Below are 16,109 nucleotides of genomic sequence, written 5' to 3' on the forward strand. Positions count from 1 at the left end.
GAAATACCTGGGACTGGGTAATTTGTAAAGGAAAGAGATTTAATTGACTCACAGTTCCACAGGGCTGGGGAAGCCTCAGGAAACTTACAATCATAGCAGAAGGGGAAGCAAACAGCAAACATGTCCTTCTTCACATGGTGGCAGGAGAGAGAATGAGAGCTGAGCAACGGGGGAAGCCCTTTATAAAACCATCAGATCTCGTGAGAACTTACGCACTATCATGAGAATAGTATGGGGGAAAATCACCCTCCCATGATTCAATTACCTTCCACTGGGTCCCTCCACCACACATGGGGACTACAGGAACTACAGTTCACGATGAGATTTGGGTGGGGACACAGCCAAACCATATCACCCTGATAAGCTCTAATATACTTTCTATCTCTGTGAATTTGCCTCTTCGAGACATTTCTTTTAAACAGATTCAAACAGTATTTGTACTTTTGTGTCTGGCTTTCTTTCACTTAGCATAATATTTTCAAGAATCATTCATGTTGTAGCATGGATCAGAACCTCATTCCTTTTTACGGCTGATACTGCATTATATTATGGCTGGTAATCCATTTATCTGTTGATGAGCACTTGAGTTGTTTTAATCTTTTGGCTATTGTTAATAATGTTGTAGTGAACATTGGTACACAGGTATCTGTGTCCCCATTTTAAATTCTTTTGGTTATATACCCGGCAGTGGAATTGCTGGGTCACTTGCTAAGTCAAATCTATGCTTACCTTTTTGAGGAATTGGCACACTGCTTTTCACAGTGGCTGCACCATTTTATATTTTTACTAGCAATGTGCAAGTGTTCCAATTTCACCACATCCTAGCCAACGCTTACTGTTCTCTCTCTTTCTCTGTGTGTGTGTGTGTGTGTGTGTGTGTTTGTTGATTATAACCATCCTAATAGGTGTGCAGTAGCATCTCATTGTTGTCTTGATTTTGTTTCCCTAATGACTAGTGATGCTGAGCATCTTTTTATGTGCTTATTGGTCATTTGTATATCTTGTCTGGGGACTTGTCTATTGAAGTCCTGGCTGTCTTTTTACTGAGTTGTTTATCTTTTTGATGTTGAGTTGTAGTTCTTTATATATTCTGTATATTAAATCCTTATGTGATATATGATTTGCAAATGCTTTCTTATTCTGTAGGTTTTCTTTTCACTTTCTTGATAATGTCCTTTAATACATAAAAGTTTTAAATTTTGAGGAAGTCCAAATTTTGCTTGTGCTTTTGATGTCATGAAGTTTTTCAGTCTGACTGGTGAGAACAGGCACTATCCTGGCACTGTGTGACTTGCAGACATGTTTACCTCTAATCTTTTCAAGCGGTTTTTTCCTACACAACCGTGCTGGTCAGCACTCAGCTGAAGACTCAGGGAAACCCTCTACCGATCTCTGTCTCCCAGAACTCTCTCTTTGTGCAGCTCCCTCCTCTCCAGTACTATGTCCTGTGAATTCTAGCTGTCTTTGTCTTCCCGAAGTCTCAGTTCTTTCTCCTCAACTCAGGGAAACTGCAGGGCTCTGCCTGGGTTTCCCCTGCCTGTACTACATGCTGCATTAAGGTAGGGAAATGGTGGGGCTCACCTTGTTTGTTTCCTGTCCTTCAGTGATCATTTTCCTCTGCTGCCTGAAGTCCAGTGTCTTGAAAGCAGTTGTTTTATATATTTTGTCTGGTTTTTGTTTCAGGTGGAAGTGTAAATATAGTGTGTACTTTATTTTCAGGTGCTCTTCATATATTCAGGATATCAATTTTCTGTTTGTTTTACTTTGGTCTTCATTTCTGAAATGAATCTTTTCTTGTATTTGTAATTTTTTTCTTGAGTTATCTAACCTGTCGTCAAATCTTTCTTTTCTTTAATCACTTCCTTTTATAGTTTTTCAAATTCTGATTTATAGATTATTTGTTCATAGATGCTATCATTTTCTTAATTTTTTTAGCTTATGTTGAAATATTAGATTACAGTTTCCATCTGTCTTACAGGCCTCTTTCTGGAGTGGTTTTGTGATCTGTAGTGATATTTTTCTGCTCTTTATCCTTTTTTTAAATAATAACTTTGAATTTTTTTTTTTTTTTGAGATGGAGTCTCAGTCTGTTGCCCAGGCTGGGGCACAGTGGCATGATCGCAGCTCACTGCAATCTACCTCCCAGGTTCAAGCGATTTTCCTGCTTCAGTCCCCCAATAGCTGGGACTACAGGCACCCATCTGTGCCTGATTTTTAAGTGAAATAAGTTTTCTTATAAATTCAAGAAGGAAGGCTGGGTCAGACATTATTTCTTACTTTGTGGCTTTGGAGTTCCCTTTTTTGTTTTCACAATGTGACTATATCTCTGTTTCTTCTATCTATCTATCTCATTATCATTATTATCATCCACCTAATATCTATCATCCATCCATCATCTATCTACTATATACCTATCTATCTATCCATCCATCTATCTCCTCATATTTTCTGAGTCTGCCTCTCTTTTCCACCCTTGTCCAGACAAATTATTTCCTAGCTACTCCTCATTTTGGATTCTACTGCTAGCAATTTATGCTCAGTAAAGGGCTTTGTCCTGGGAGGAGCCTTAGGTTATTAGTATAGGAATTTCCTGGGGCTTAGACAACTCCAGCATCTTCAGATCCTACTAAGGTCTGCTTACACTCACCTATGAATTGTGGCCTTCAGCTGCATTTTCTCGTTAATATCTGCTGCAAATTTTTGAGTTCTTCAGCTCTTGGGTCTTCAGACCCAAGAGCCTTTCTTCTGCTTCCTCTTACTTAGACATTGACGTCAAATGGGTCTTGTCACCTAGATTTGTTGCAGATGTTGTCTGTGAGTCTTTAGTTTTGTCTTTCTAGCTGCTCTGTTTCTGTGGAGGGAATTCAGGGAGATTAGAATGTTTTGCTGCTGCAACTGCTATCCTTACCACAATTATTGTTTTTGTATTGATCTTTCTCACCAGCCCTCCAGCATTCACATTCACACATGTACCGGCCAGCCAATTATCTCCCATCCTTTGATGTCCTTCCTTCCCTACTTCTCTCCATTGTAGTCTCCTGCTTATGTTGCATTGCCTCCAGGAAGCCTTCCCTGATACCCCAAGTGAGGTCAGTGGCTTCATCTTTTGTGTCCTCGCAGCAGGCTGAATGTCCCTGTCTTACAGGTCATTTCATGCCACTGACTTTCCCACCTGTCTCCCCTGTTGGACTGTCAGTATCTCAAAGCAAGAACCTTGTCCATTCCTCCTGTCCTGAGTGCCTGGCCCAGGACTCAGCTCAGAGTAGACACTTTGAAAAGTATCTAATCATTATGCATGATTATATTATACTGGATGCTGTTAGTCCATCTCAGAGCTAGTTAGTGGCAGGATTAACATGACTGTTCCCTTTTATGTAAAGTGCGCTGTAGTTGACAAGCAGCTTTGCACATACCATAGCCCCTCTCTCTAAGTCTGGTGCACTTGCAGTCACTATTTTTGCTCATTCATTTGTCTGTTTGTTTATGTAGTCTGTCTCCATCCATCACACTGTGAGCTTACCAAGTACAGGGACCAAGTCTCCTTCATGTCAATAGTAAGCCCAGTGCCTGGCGCCGAATAGGGACCAGGAAGGGCCTGTTGTATGAACGAATGAAAGCCATTCCTGCATTCCTGCTGGTCCAAAGCTGGGGCTGTTCCATTCTTTTCACTGGGTCCTGAGGTCCCTGACTGGAAGTCTGCATGAGGTACCACAGCTTCCCTGGGACTCCCCCAAACACAGTGGTAAGAGAAGCTCACAGTGTCTCTGGCCCTGTCTTCCCAGCCTTTGAGCTTCTGATTGGAGGCATTGAAGTCGGCCTGTCCCACTTCCCCTTCTTTGCCTGCCTCTCGTCGGAGTTCCAGCTGGTCAGCTCCATCCTGGGCTTCTGCTACTCTGATCTGGTAAGATGGTCTCTGCCTGCCCTCACTCACCCAACTCCTTGAGTGTGACTGAACTCTGGGCGCAGGGCTGGACGTGATCTGGGAGCTCCCCTTGGAGGATACCTTTGCCCAGAACTGAGGCCCAGGGAGGGCAGGAGTGACTTGTCCAAGGTCCCATTGTGGGGACTGCATTAGAGGCTTCAGAAGGCCAGGCTGGCATTCTATCTGCTTCACACAAGGCTGCTTGTCATTAGAATGTTTCTAGAAGTCAGGGATTTTGGATAACTCATTTCCGTTTTTTTTTTTCAAATAAATTATAATTTTATTTTATTTATTTCTATTTCAATAGCTTTTGGGGTACAAGTGGTTTTTGATTACAAGGATGAATTGTATCACAGTGAAGTCTGAGATTTTAGTGCACCCGTCAGCCTAGTGGTGGACACTGTACCTGATCTGTGGCTTTTTATCCTTCTCCCTGCTCCCACCCTTCCCCCTTCTGAGTCTCCAGCGTCCATGATATCACTCTGTATGCCTTTGCGCACCCACAGCTTAGCTCCTACTTAGAAGTAAGAATATGGTATTTCGTTTTCCATTCCTGAGGAAAACTCATTTCTGTAAACTGCTGGGGGCCCCATTGGAAGACTCAGGAGCGCTTTTCAAGGCTTTTCATTGGTGCTGCCATGGCTTCTCTCGGGAGCCTTGGAGAAAGTTCCCATGCCTTAGCTGGGCATTCAGGGCCATCACAGTCTGGCCTCTCCTTTTCCTCCATCCCCCAACAATGTCTGGCATACAACTCCACCCGTACAAGACTCCTCCATTCCTTCATCCATCCACTTATTCATTCAACAACCATTGCATCCCTACTACGAGCCAGGAAATACACTGGAGAACAAGACAGACTTGTGTGGACCAGGTGTTCTGGCCTGTTTGTCTGTATATCCCCATTCCCTGTGTGGGTCATGTCTAGAGATAAGTATACACTCCTGCTTCAAGGACAATCACTCCCACCAGATGAAAGCTTCTTGATCTTCATGTTGAGCTCTGTGCCCTCAGTGCCAGGCACCAGACTTAGCACAGAGCTGGCACCAGAGAACAGTTGTTGACTGAAAACCCCTCCAACAAGTCTACTCTCCAGCTGCGGAGACTCATTTCCTTGTTCCCAACTCCTTTGCTGGGCTCTTTCCCCCATCCAGCATTTTCTGTGAGGCTGGGATTCTCCCACTTAGTCAGAGATGATGGGCAGGGGCCTCACAAGCAACTGATACACCAGTGGCTACAATCATAAAGTTTGTAAGTGATCTGCTTTATAGAAATTTAAATAGAGGGTATCCAGGGTTAGATGTGGCATAACATCATCTCATCAGCCTCTGACAGACGTTTGCCCAGGAGAGAACAGGGTGGTGGGAATCGCTCAGCACCTTGGGCACCATGAGAGTATGGCCCAAGCTGGAACAGAACCAGGAGTGCATGTGCGGGGTGGGCTGGGGTAAAGCATCAAGGCTCATGACTTCTGAGAAAAGTCTACAAACAGGTCACATAGAGGCAGGAAGATCCTTAGCCATGGAGTCAGGAGACCTGAGTCTGCCCATGCCCATGTGTGACTTGGATAAATCCCTTGCCACCCCTGGACTTCCAGCTCCCACCTGAATGGTGAGGGGAGGGAGGATGAGCTCTCTAAGGGCCTCCTGCTCTGCCATCACGGATTCCAAGACTATGTCCTCCATGAGGGCAGGTGAATGAATGAATTTAGTGTGTGCCTACTTTGGCACAAGCAGGGTGACTGACTGGGGAGAGATGTCCATGGAGGCCCGGGAATCAGCCCTCCCAAGGGGGACAGGTAGGTGTGGGTGGGTGGGATCTGAGCCATTTTCACAGGGGCTGCTCCTGGAGCTGTGCTGGGAGGGAACCCCAAGGCCCCAAACTCTGTTTCTATTCCTTCAGGTTTGCTGTCACCATTATTCAAGTTTCACAGTGTCCCCACGGGCAGGTAAGTCTCTACTGACCTTTTTTGGGGTTTTCAGTGCTATCACCATGGTCAAGTTGCTGTGTGATCTTGAACAAGCCTCTGTCACTTCTGGGGCTCCACTTTTTCATTTGCATAAATAGGTAGTTGTTGTCGTTCGTGATGCTTCCATTTGTAGAGCACCTCATGTTCATCAAGGTGTGCATTCACAGACAGGTGTTTTCTCATTTACTCCTCAGAAGTAAAGCTTCTGTTCCATTGGCCTGTGTGTCTGTTTTTGTACCAGGGCCATGCTGCTTTGGTCACTGTAGCCTTGTAGATGGTTTAAGTCAGGTAGTGTGATGCCATCAGCTTCATTCTTTTTGTGTAAGATTGCTTTGGCTGTCTTCCACATAGCTAGTCAATCACAAGTTGTGCTAATGTGTTCTGCCGTTTCTCAAACCTGTCTCTCCTCTCAATTCTTACTACCACCCTGGTTTTCAGACCATCAACATCTCTCACCTAAGCTGTGCAATAGCCTCCTAACTGATCCCTGACACTTCAGTGTTGCCCCTCTGCCCTCACCACTGAAACACAGACTACCTAAAACAAAATTATCCTGAGACTTCCCTTCTTAAAATCCTTTTTTGACTCCTATTTCCTATTAAATAATGTCTATACTTCTTAATGTAATGGACAGGCATCTCCTGTTCCTCTCTGCTCTACCTTTGTTACTGTAGTAATAGGTAAATGTTTATAATTTCCCCTGAAGTCCCTCTGCTATTCAGTGCTTCCATGTATTTGTTCATTATGATCTTTTTCTCTGAAACTCCCTCACCACTTTTCCTCCTGGTTAATTATTTACTGTCCTTCAAGCCTAAGCTCAAGCATCATCTTTTTCAGAAAACCTACTTTGAAGTTCCAGAGTGGACCAATGGCGCCTTTTAATGCTCCCCATATTCATAGTGTTGATCTCTATCTTTTCACTTTAAACATGCTTTTAAACCTACTTCCTGCGTATAAAGTTTGTTATAATTTTAATATTTGTATTTTTCTGTGTCTTGTTCTTCTCTTTATGGTTTCTGTTGACTCCTGCTTATGGTAGTTTGACACTTCAACTCTGTTAAATTTTATAAATAGCTCATATTTGTCTAAACTTTAACTTTGGGTTTCCTGAGAGACTGAAATTGAGATGATTTGCTTGGTTTCTGCTTGGCTGTGGAAGCAGGACCAATCAGGAACCATTCTAGTTAGATTTATTGGTTTGAGTTTTCTTGGACTATGAGTATGGTGTAAATTCAAATTCCAGCATAAAAGTAAAGCTGGTTAGAAAACATTAGGGAAGACTATTAAAATTATTAATGTTTTACAACCCACCGCCTGCAGAGACTGATTTGCTTATTGGTTCACTTGTCATATCCTTCCAGCTTTGTCTTTTCCACTAAATATGTAGCCCATTTTGGTGCCTGGATTTATGTGGAGGTCTCAGATTCAGTTTCCTACTTTGTCAGGTTCAAATCCTGTTAGTCAGTTAACCAGAAAAATTCTAGATTCCCAGGAATGTGTCAGAGCATTTCAGTGTCCCCTATTGACATCTCATTCCCAGCTTTTTAAAAAAGAAAGTATTTTTATTTTCCTATTGATTGCCCCAATTCCTATGTACTACCTCAGGCAGCCGCAATATTAACTAACAAAGCTCTAGGTTTTTGGTTTTGGCACACTTCCAGGGCATCTCTGGCTTCTGTGTTGACTGATGACTTTAGTTTCACCTCTAGATTGTTTGCATGCATGCATGCATGTGTGTGTGTAATCATTTTGTACTTCCTCTACATTTTTGTGAGTTCAGAAATGTATTTAAAAGTATATTTGGGGTCAGGCGCAGTGGCTCACACCTGTGATCCCAGCACTTTGGGAGGCTGATGCGGGAGGATCACCTGAGTTCAGGAGTTCGAGACCTGCCTGGCCAACATGGCAAAATCCCATCTCTACTAAAAATGCAAAAGTTAGCTGGGCATGGTGGTGTGGACCTATAATCCCAGCTACTAGGGAGACTGAAGCAGGAGAATTGCTTGAACTTGGGAGGCAGAGGTTGCAGTGAGCCAAGACCGCACCATTGCACTCCAGCCTGGACAACAGAGTGAGACTCTATCTCAAAAAAAAAAAAAAAAGTGTATTTGGAAGTGATGTCAGTAAAAATGGCAAGCTAGGAACCTTCTAAAATTCCTGTCTTCATAAAAGCAACTCAGAAAAATAGAAGCAACTTTTTCAGAACTCTGGAAAATATCCAAATGTTTGCTGTAATCTTGGAGCATTTATTCAAGAACATAGGCTGAATTTTGGTTAGAATAGTGAGATTTGTAATGGTCTTATTTGCTCTACGCTCATCACATCCTCCCAGCTACATGGTAGCCTTGAAAACCAACATCCTACAATCTTGGTGAAAAACAAGCTCCTGGGAGCCATAGAAAGAAACAAAAGGGGTTTGGGACTCATTCCTTTTTTTTCCTCTCCCTCCCACTGTCAGACAGCATGGGCTGTACCGTGCATTCCCTCCTCTGGAGAAATGATGGTAGGTTTCCACATCTGTATAGCATCTCCCGCTCTGGAGATCACCCTGAGCCCTTGCATCTCCCACCAGGTAAGCCAAGCCCAGTCCAGGCCTGGCTGTGAGCCTGGGCCTGGCACTCAATTTTCCTGAGTCATTATTTACACAACAGAAATAATGAAAGTGTCTACCATGAAGGGATGCTGTGAGGACTAAATGAGCTGTATACATAAAAGGCCTGGCCCAGAATGAGCACTCAGAGATGGTGGATGTAGTTTTTTGTGCGAATAAAGTGTTCAGACAGGTTCCGCAAGCTTCATCTGCGTAAAGTTTTAACATGATCTCTGGATGCTTGTCAGATAATTGTCTAGATTAATCACTTGAAAAGCATTACATACACACACACACACACACACATACACTGTTTTGTGATCTGCTTTTTTCAACAAAACAAAATACTGGAACAAAATTTCATGTTTCAATTCTTCGTCTAGATCATAATTGTAAATAGCTAATTGTGTGGTGATACGCAGTGATATTTAATCAGTCCCGTATTCTGAAACATTGAGGTGGTTTTCCACTTGTCATTGTTTGAAAAACTTCATGCCAAATGTATTTACGATATTATTCCCCTTATAATATTATTCCCTTGCCAGATTTTCTAGAATACATTTCTAGAAATGAAATTACTGATTTGAAGAATATGCATGTTTTTAAAGTTTTGATTTCTGTTACCACTAGAACTTTGCTAAAATAATTTTACTGAGAAAGTGAGGTGGTACATTTTTGTATGAGGGCCATGTTTTTTATTTTTTAAAAATTGCAGCAAAATACACTGAAGAGTGCAGTTCAGTGGTATTAGACATTTATGTTGCTCTGTTACCATTACCACCGCCCATCCTCACACTCTTTTCATCTTGCAAAGCTGAGACTTCTTATTTTTAACCTCTAAGTTTTATAAAATTAAATAGATTAAATAATATTTAGGGTTGGTGTGAGTGTGGAGAAGTGGGTCCCCTCATTTACTGGTAAGTTGATGTAATTTTGTTGACCAAAAAATTGGGAATATTTATGCTTTATAAAAAAGTACATACTGTTTGCCTCAATGAATCCACTTATAGTCTACAAAAGTAGTCACACAAGCATGGATATTATATTCACATATTCAAAGATTTTTCTGTAGCATAATTTATAATATAAAAAAACTGAAAAGAATCTATAAGTTTATCAATAATGAGATTTTAAATTACGGTTACATGTGACGGTTAAGCAGAATGAGTTGCATCTGTGTGTATAGTTGTATCTGTGTGTAATGAAAAGGTGTGCAGGATAACTGTAAGTACAAAAAAAAAACTTCAGAACAATGTTTATAGTATGATCCTATTAAAAAACCAAAATAATAATACATTACTTGGCAAAACTCTCCTTCATAAATAAGGGAGGGATAAAGACTTCTTCACACAAACAGAGGGAGGAAGTCCATTAACACTAGACTTGCCTTACAAGAAATACTAAAAGGAGTTCTTCAAACTGAAAATGAAAGGCTGCTAATTAATCATATGAAAACATATGAAAGTATAAAATTCACTGGTAAAGGTACATATGTAGTCAAAAGTATTAAGAATAACTTTACAATAACTCATTAAGTGATACACAACATAAAAGATGTAAAGTGTGATATCAAAAACAGAATGTGTATGTGTGTGTGCAGAGCTTTTATACAGGATCAAAGTTAAGTTGTTATTAGCTTAAAATGGACTAGTATAACTATAAGATGTTTTAATATGCCTCATAGCAATCACGAAGCAAAAACTTAGCAGATACACTAAGATGAAGAGAAAGGAATCAAAGCATACCACAACTGAAAATCCTCAAATCACAAATAAAGACAGCAAGAGAGGAAAAAAATAGTAAAAGAGCTGCAAAGCAACCAGAAAACAATGAACAAAATGACAATACTCAATCCTTCTCTATCAATAATTACTTTAAATGTAAATGAACTAAATTTGCTGATCAAAAGACACAGGGTGGCTTTATGGATTTAAAAAAATACAAAAACAAGGCCAGGCCTGGTGGCTCATACCTGTAATCCCAGCACTTTGGGAGGCAGATGTGGGTGGACTGCTTGGGGCTGGGAGTTCGAGAGCAGCCTGGCCAACATAGCAAAACCCCGTCTCTACTAAAAATACAAAAATTAGCTGAGTGTGGTGGCGAATGCCTGTGGTTGCAGCTACTAGGGAGGCTGAGGCAGGAGAATTGCTTGAACCTGGGAGGCAGAGTTGCAGTGAGTCGAGACTGCGCCACTGCACTCTAGTCTGGGAGACAGAGTGAGACTGAGTCTCAAAAAAAAGAAGAAAAAAAAAGAAAAGAAAAGAAAAAACAAGACCCAACTATATGTTGCTACAAGAGACTCACTTCACCTTTAAAGCTACAGACAGATTGAAAGTGAAGGGATGAGAAAAGATATTCCATGCAAATGGAAAGCAAAGAGCACAGGGGTAGTTATACTAGACAAACTAGGCTTTAAGTCAAAAACTAACAGGACAAAGATGGTTATTATATAATGATAGAGGAGTCAATTCATAAAGAGGATAGAACAGTTGTAAATAATATGCACCCAACATCGGGTACACTTAAATATATAAGGCAAATATTCATAGATCTAAAGGGAGGAATAGACGGCAATACAATAATAGCAAGGGACTTTAATACTCCACTTTCAACAATGGATAGATCATTCAGACAGGAAAACAGTAAGAAAACATTAGACTTGAACTAAACTTTAGACCAAATGGACTTAACAGACATAAATAGAACATTCCATCCAATAACAGAATGCACATCTTCTCAAGCACACATGGAACATTCTCCAGGACAGAGTAAATGTTGGGCCACAAAGCAAATCTTAATAACTTTGAGAAGATATAGATCATATCAAGTTTCTTTTTGGACCACAATGGTATGAAACTGGAAATCAATAATGGGAGAAAAACAGGAAAGTTCACAGATAATGGAAATTAAACAACATGCTTCTAAGCAATCAATGGTTAAAAGAAGAAATCAAAGAGGAAAATGAAACATTTTGAGACAAAGAAAAATGGAAACAAAACATAACAAAACTTATGGGATGCAGCAAAAGCAGTTCTAAGAGGGAAATTTATAGCAAGAAAAGCCTGCATTAAAAAAGAAGAGGCCAGGCATGGTGGCTCACACCTGTAATCCTAACACTTTGGGAGGCCAAGGTGGGTGGATCACTAAAGCCCAAGAGTTTGAGACCAGCCTGGGAAACATAGGGGATCCCTATTGCCACACACACAAAAAAATAATAAAACAAAATTAGCTGGGTGTTGTGGTACGAGCCTGTCATCCTAGTTACTCGGGAGGCTGAGGTGGGAGGATCACTTGAGCCTGGGAGGTCAGGGCTGCAGTAAGCCAAGATTGTGTCTCTGCACTCCAGCCTGGGCAGCAGAGCGAGACCCTGTCTCAAAAAAAAAAAAAAAAGGGATTTGGACTTGATGGTTCTGTGGTAAACAAAAGAAGTGAGGTGATGGATAGGTTAATCAGCTTGATTTAATCATCCCATATTTGGTGTGTGTGTGTGTATATATATATACACATCACATTGTACCCCATAAATGTTTATGATTTGTCAATCAAAAATAAATAAAAGCAATGTTGAAAGAGCATTGAGAGAAAAGTTAGGCATTCAAAATGCAATATTTCTCTGAACTGTAGTTTTCTTATTTGTATAAAACACAACAAAACAAAAAATCATGTTGCATATCCTAAATATATATAATTTTTATTCGTCAGTCATACTTGAATGAAGCTGGGAGGGTGCGGAGCTGGGTTGGCGCTGCCTGGGGAGGAAGAGCCGTGGGCGGGATTGGTCTAGGAGGAGGCCTAGGCCCAGCCTGCGGTGGTGGGTCTTGCCGCGCCGGGGCTGCTTCCCGCCCTCTCCTCTGCTCCAGCTTCGCCCGCTTCCCCTTGCCAGCGGGCTAGGCACGGAGGAGACCTGCCAGAGCCACGGAGGATGAGGTGGCCCGCAGTGCTAAGAAGATGGACGAGATGGTGCAGGATAAGAACACGGCTGGAGCACTGGGTTTGTTAACCGAGCTTCAGAATATTCCGGAATTACTGCGGTCCACAGGAACTGGAATGTTACTTAATGTTAGTCTCAAGCAGAGTACAGATGAAGAAGTTACATCTCTAGCAAAGTCTTTCGTCAAATCCTGGAAAAAGTTACCAGATGAGCCATCAACTGAGAAAGACCCCAACGAAAAGCGAATAGAACCTGCAATGACATCACAGAATAGCAAAAGAAAGCAGCTCCAGCGGCAATGTAAGCAGCAGAAAGGATAAGACAAATGCTTGAGATATTTGTTTCATCTGTTCCTCGGCAGGAAGCGCTTCTAATTCTGTGCGGATGAAGTACAGGGAGATGCTTGCTGCAGCTCTTCGAACAGGAGATGACTGCATTGAAACGGGAGCTGATGAGGAAGAATTAGGATCTCGAATTGAGGAAGCTGTAGATCCAGAAAGAGGGAATACAGGCATGAAGTACAAAAATAGAGTCCAAAGTAAGATATCAAATCTTACAGATGCAAAGAATCCAAATTTAAGGAAAAATGCATCGTGTGGGAATATTCCTCCTGACTTACTTGCTAGAATGACCGCAGAAGAAATGGCTAGCGATGAGCTCAAAGAGATGCACAAAAACTTGACGAAAGAAGCCATCAGAGAGCATCAGATGGCCAAGACAGGTGGAACCCAGCCTGATTCGCTCACATGTGGCAAATGTAAAAAGAAGAATTGCACTTCCACACAGGTACAAGCCTGCAGTGTTGGTGAACCAATGACAACGTTTGTTGACTGTAATGAATGTGGAAATCAACAGAAGTTCTGTTGAGATGGAAAAATTGGCAAAATATCTGGACCACTAAGAAAACGGATTTTGTAATTAGCTTAAACCTAGGACGAGCAACTAGTTTTCCTGCAAATCAGATTTTTAGAGCAACATACATCCCGCGGGTTAGGCTTTGTTTTTGACCCAGCATCCCTTCCTTAAGTGTCTTCCGTAGTTCCTGATCAGTAGGGAGACCACAGGATAATTGTATGGGATCTGTTTTAAAACTTTTTTTTCATTTTTATAAATAAGTCGATATTAAACTTTTATAAATTAAACTTCTTGCAGTTTATTTTTTTTTCTTTCTTAAAGGAAAATACACCTTAATTTTTTTTTTTTTTTTTTTGAGACAGAGTCTCACTCTGTCACCAGGCTGGAGTGCAGTGGCGCAGCTCACTGCAACCTCCACCTTCCAGGTTCAAGCTATTCTCCTGCCTCAGCCTCCTGAGTAGCGGGGACTACAGGTGCACACCACCACACCCAGCTAATTTTTGTATTTTTTGTAGAGACAGTTTTACCATGTTCGCCAGGATGGTCTCGATCTCTTGATCTTGTGATCCGCCTGCCTTGGCCTCCCAAAGTGCTGGGATTACAGGTGTGCGCCACCACGCCTGGCCTTTTATTTATTTATTTATGTATTTATTGAGATGGAGTCTCACTCTGTTGCCCAGGCTGGAGTGCAGTGGCACAATCTCGGCTCACCATAACCTCTGCCTCCTGGGTTCAAGGGATTCTTCTGCCTCAGCTTCCTGAGTAGCTAGGTCTACAGGTGTGCACCACCATGTCCTGCTAATTTTTGAATTTTAAGAAGAGACAGTGTTTCACTATGTTGGCCAGGCTGGTCTCTAACTCCTGACCTTGTGATCCACCCACCTCAGCCTCCCAAAGTCCTGGGATTACAGGCATGAGCCACTGTGCCTGGCCAACTTTTTTTTAACAGTGTGAAATATACACAGTAGAAATTATGTTATTCTCTGTTATTAGTACATAAATGGAAATACTTTTTTTCCCATCTTGGCGTGTATCTACAAATATTAAAGGAGGAGAAAAGGTAATATACTTTTAGGTTTACCACATATGGTGTGTATTCAAATAACACATGACCAGCTTATCAAAATTATACATAATACTTGAACTAACTTATTAATTTGATTTTCATTATTATGCCCAAAAGCTTGGGATGCTAGATACTACTTTGCATCTGTAACTAACTATGATCCTCATTTCTTGTAATTTCTTGTGCTTGTATATTACTTGTTCTTAATAGATTTTACTTTGGAAACAAGACTTTGTTGAGATCAGTTTGGTTTTGTTGTTAATTTACCTGTTTGACTTCATAATGTATTTTAGTTTCACAGAAGAACACTTGTAGATTAGAAGGCTTTTCATAAATCCCCTCACAGGCAAAGAGGAAAACTTCCCACTATTTTATTTCCCTCATAGGGAGACATACTGGAAAGAAAACGTTTAGCATCTTAGTACAGAATAGCTATTGTGAACAGTTCATGACTTGATCTTGATATGGAAATCTGTACTGACCAATGATTAAGCTTAAGGATTGTAAAAATCATTAAAGCTGTGGTCTTTTCGTGTGGAGGTTGATAGAAAATATTTTTGTCCTAAGTCTTATTTGCTGACTTTTTCTGTCAGTGAGGGAGGTTGTTGAACAAACTGAATCTGTGGGCTATAGCAAGTAGCTTTACAGCAGATCTTACCATGAAGTTTTACTTTGTGCTTATTTAAGTGGGTACCACTTTTTCTGTTTAGAATAATTAAAAAATGATTTTCACAGGTTCCTTGGGGTACGCTTGCTCTAGCACACCTTGAAGGCCGCTGTTGCAAAGTACATTTTATCATGTTGAATCAGCGTTCTATCACGTACCTGTAGAAAGACCTCAGTACATGCTTTGCACTCTCCTTTGCACCCCCTTTCAATTTCTTATTGCAAATCATTTTGATGTAATATGGAAAACAGCATTTTAAAATGTCCACGTTGAGAATTGGCCCACCGGTACCAACTCACCTCTATTTTGTCAGTTCATAGTTGAAGCTTTTATTTTATCGTTTTCGAAAATAAAGTATATTTTTAGAAGAATGAATTTAAGAATGAAGAAAAGCTATGAAAAATGCTGAAAATTACCATATATGTGTATTTTGATATGCAGATGTAGCAATATGCATAGAGAGAGTCTAGTAAAGTGGTCTTCAACTCAGGGAGATTTCGGACCAGGGGACATTTGGCAATGTCAATAGACATTTTTGATTTTCATGCCTGGGTGAATAGGCCAGGGATGCTGATAAACAACTCGTAACAAAGAATTAACTGGCTTCAAAATCAATAGGACTGAGGCTGAGAAGCCCTGGCTGGAAATTGCTATAAGAATATTGGGAATGATCTCTAGCATTGATAGGGACATTAGGATGCTGTGTAGGGAACAATTTTTTAATTTTTAAAATTATTTATTATTTATTTATTTATTTTTAAAATTTGAGACAGAGTCTCACTGTGTTGCTCAGGCTGGAGTGTAGTGGTGTGATCTCGACTCATTGCATCCTCTGCCTCCCGGGCTCAAGCGATCCTCCTGCCTCAGCTTCCTGAGTAGCTGGCACTATAGGCGTACATCACCACATCTGGCTAATTTTTGTTGCCTGAGGCTCCCACAGCGCTGGGATTACGGGAGTGAGTTGCTGTGTCAGGCTTTTTTGTCGTAATTTAAACCAAGTACTTTTTTTCAACAGGTAAATTGCTGGTTCCATACCTCTTCAAAAAAATATAATAAATGAAAGGTTTGAAAACATCTGGGTCACTTCTCCACCCTCACCCCTATAATATGCT

The 16,109-nt window shown here is 41.1% G+C and overlaps 1 pseudogene; it reads left to right on the forward strand.

The window, feature by feature from the left end:
• Window positions 1-11,885: 11,885 nt before the first annotated feature.
• On the forward strand, window positions 11,886-13,511 carry LOC101140936 (transcription elongation factor A protein 1-like; annotated as a pseudogene).
• The last annotated feature ends 2,598 nt before the right edge of the window (window positions 13,512-16,109 follow it).

Source organism: Gorilla gorilla, chromosome 12 (genome assembly GCF_029281585.2).
Source record: "Gorilla gorilla gorilla isolate KB3781 chromosome 12, NHGRI_mGorGor1-v2.1_pri, whole genome shotgun sequence".
Lineage (NCBI taxonomy): Eukaryota > Metazoa > Chordata > Mammalia > Primates > Hominidae > Gorilla > Gorilla gorilla.